We start from the raw sequence: 4,043 nt of genomic DNA, 5'->3' as shown, positions 1-4,043 counted from the left end.
CCTTGCTAAGGCTGGCAGTATTTTAGTGCACAGAAAGTATTAATAGTACACGTAGATACACCCAGTTTATATGAACTAGAGCAGAAAATCGGTAGCCATTTAGCTACAATATTTTCAACATGCTATTGTATCAATGACCAAGTTTATTCCATCTGGGGTGGGGAGCCAGCTGCAACATAATCCCAGTCATATCAGACAGGAGACTTGAGATCAGTTATGTGTCATTTAAAATAAATAATACTGAGGCCAGTGAGAAGTGCAGGTTGTCAATAAGAAACTCACAAAACTAAAGATATGGTTGCTTGTAGTTTAAAGTAGACAACACACAATAGTAACTGTTAGACAACAGGACAGACAAGCTGTGGGTGTGATTATATTACAGCACCATAATATCCTTAACCTGAAAGAGGAGGTACAACAGTCCTCATTAGCCCCTACCCAGCATTCTCAGAGACCATACGGCTATATTTCAAGGTGCTGTGCACCTAAATGGTTAGAAATGGACACCGACATTCATCTTGTGAGATGACTTGAAGACAGAGGTATGGTAGCTCTTGTGGAGCCAGTGAAGAAGGAATGGGTAAGTCTGTACCCATTTAAACCAGAACGGAGTGAATCAGCATCCTTATAGTGGTGGACAAATCTTCAGGTAAACTGAGGATCTGCAGTGGCCCAAAACCACTGATCAGAGCATTGAAGACATCACAGTTCATTGCCAATGACTGAGGATACATTACCTGATTTATCCAGAGGAAAAGTGATCACCGCTTACAATATGAAGAATGAGTTCTGGCATGTTGAGCTAGATGAGCCCTCCAACCACCTGGATGGTAAAGACATCTTCTGGCAGGGACTGCTGGGAAGAAATGGCTCTGGACATAGGCTGGGTACAGGGTTCTTCCAGTGTAAACTGAGCTACCCACTAAGGAGATTCACAGGCATCAACACTGTAGCTAATGGTATTTCTACTGCAGAAGGAGGAAGCAAGGACCAGCTGCAATGATTCCTAAACAGGTGCTGGAGTGGAACATGAGACAGTGCAGAAAAGCTGAAGGTGAAGACCAGGGTCCCTTATACTGGACAGGTTTTGGCTTCTGAGGGACACCAGCTGGATTCAGAGAAACTGAGATCCCTTGAAGAAAATCCTAGACCTGAGTACGGGAAGGAAGTCCAGTGATTTACAGGGATGGTCAAGCATCTTCCCACAACCCAGCCTTCAAAGAAAGTCTTGGAGCACTACTAATATGAAGCCAGCAATCCATAACAGTTGCTTGTAGAGCTCTGACAGACACAAAAGAAGAGAAAAGGAGCCACTGGCTGTGCTCTTTGAAATGGAATGATTCCATCAGTTCACCCTCGGGCAGAGGTCGATGTGCCGTCTGATCACATGCCATTATGAAGCATCGTAAAGAAGCCACGACTGAGTGCACATAAGGAGCTATAATAATTGCTAGTTTTAAAATTTTGGGCAAATTTTTTTCACTTTGTAATTTCATCCCAACTGAGAATGTTAATCACATCATGTTGATTTTGATGGACATTTTCAACAATGTTTCTGAAATAACTCAACCAAAATTAAATGGTTTATTGTGTTTAGCATTTTCTGATTTTATTTAGATGTTTCTGTTTTGAGTTTCCATGTGGTTTTTCACTTGTTGCCATGTCCAGAGACACCAAACTTCCTCCTCCTGTCTCTTTCCTGTCCTGAATGACACAATTAAAAATTAAAAATCAAAAAGGTCAAAATGTTTTACCTTTCTATCATGAAAATGTTTCAAATACAGCAAAATGAAATGCTGGCATTTTTTCAAAAGAAAACAAAATATTTTGACATTTTTAATGAACCATTTAATTTCAAAATGTCACAGTTTTTATCCCCATTTGGTACACAAAAAAAATTGGTGAAGCTTTTTATAAACCTGAAATTCTGTTTTTTGGCCAACTCAAACAACAACACATGTTACTGAGACTCTGATAGTATGATGGAAAAATAAGGTACTGTTCAAGTAAGCTGCTGCTGCTAGCATATACACTAAGCAGGTCATACCTTCCCATCTAAAACACTCATATTGCTGTATATGCTATACCTCAACCCCAGCTCCATTCATGTGTTACCATGTATTTACAGCTCTGGTTGAAAGCACCAAGCAATACAACCAAACTCTAAAGGAGAGGGTATGGTATGGGTAGTAAAAATAGTTCATACTCGGGGATAGCCAGATTGCAAGGAGCAACTACTACAAAAAGTTACTCCCTGCTGCCAGTTGAACAATAACCTGTTTGTCTAAGGCAGATTTTTGTTTCAAAAAGGCCAAGCAGTAATTCTAGTGCAGTAAGAGTTGCCATTGGGCATGTCTACATGCCCTACAGCGACATTGTTACTGCTCCATGCTTTAATGCTTCCAAGTAGTACTAAAGTAGTGGAAGTACTAAAGCATGGCACAGTAACTGCCTGTACTGCACCGTACGCTCAGCGCAGTTATTTTTAGCAGCTACTTCGCCATAGTGGCACTCTATAATGGAGGAGCACACTGCTACAGCAAAGTAGCTGCTGGTCATGTGTACACACTTGTGGACGCTATGTTGCCATAGCACATCACTACAGTGATGTAGAGTCACGTGTAGACGTGCCCACAGCGAGTCACATTTACCCCTTTTACCTGGGTCTAAATTCATGCTTCTGCTGAGCCCAGGCATGAATACTTGATAGGGATCACATGTAGAGTCATGTGTGGGGTACAAAGGGTGAGATGACTGATCAAAGGGGGAGACTCTGCAGCCTCATGGAATCCCAACCCAAACCCGAGAAAAATTTGAAATAATTTTCACTTTTAATGATAATGACAGTCACTGTAGATTACTATTCCTGTTTCTGGGAGATGAACTACTTGTAGATCACTCAGGAAACAAAGCAAGCATTTTGTGTACTATGACTTGTCTGACATGCTGTGATCAGACAATTCGCCATAGTATGCTGCAGCAAAACTCAAATGACTCAGCACCAAATGGGAATTCAAGAATAACATGTCTTTCCCCAAGAGTCAGAAAACCATGAAAGGCAGGATTATCAGTAAAGCCAGGCAAGAAACTGATGGCAAAGACAAAACAGACAGGAAGGGATCCCAACATGGTAATTTTGGTGTAAAAATTAGACCCTCCCTGGGGTCAGGTAACAACACAGCGCAGGAACTTTTGGGTCAGAAAACAAAAATGCTTTTTTTTTCCCCAAGACGGTAGTTTACTTCAGCCCAGCTGACAAACATCAGAAAGCACACAGAAACAGTTAAGAAGATACCACGCTAAATAGGTAGTCTGTTAAATGAAGAGGCCAGAAACCTGAGGCTCATATGCACAGGTAAGCAGGTATGGGTGGAACCAGCAAAAAACCACTAAAAACAATGGTAAAGCCACCACTATGCTCAAGAAGGCCTTAGGTTCTGTGAGGTAGCAATGGACTCAGGATATAAGTAGAGATGTCACGAAAGACACCTACAGAGTAGTGGCAGACAGCCAGACTATCTGGAGAGCTAGCCTCATCTAGGGAAAACAAAAGAAAGAGGTCATATGAGCAATGCAGAAGATTAACATGGAACTAAGGCTGTGAACAAGCAAAAGCATGCCTCCTATCAACAGTGATAACCCCAAAAGAGATGGGAGACTAGTTCAAAGACCAGCACACTTGTCTGGTCTAACAGGGAAACAGGAGAAGTAAAAGCTATATCCCTAGTGGTTGCGTCCAGACAAGCACAGACATTTGGAGATTTGGTTCCCCAGGCACAAATAGCAGTAGCACACCTTGCGCTGCAGCAAACTTGCCCCTGGGGAGCACCTGTGCCATGCACACTTTGGTATGTGACAGGTTACTCCCGGGGTGGTAGGAGAGGTTGGGGTCAGCACTGTGCTGGCCCCAGCAGCCTTACCTGGGGGCCTCCTGGGGCTGCAGTAGCAGTGGTCCTGCTGGGTGGAGCCTGGCTGGCAGCCACAGCGTGGCTTCAAGTGGCCTGGCTCTGCTTTTCAGTGGTGCGTGCTGCCCATGAGTGTGC

Source organism: Alligator sinensis, unplaced genomic scaffold (genome assembly GCF_000455745.1).
Source record: "Alligator sinensis unplaced genomic scaffold, ASM45574v1 scaffold915_1, whole genome shotgun sequence".
NCBI lineage: Eukaryota > Metazoa > Chordata > Crocodylia > Alligatoridae > Alligator > Alligator sinensis.
The sequence above is the reverse complement of the archived record's forward strand: the minus strand, read 5'-3'. Positions refer to the sequence as shown.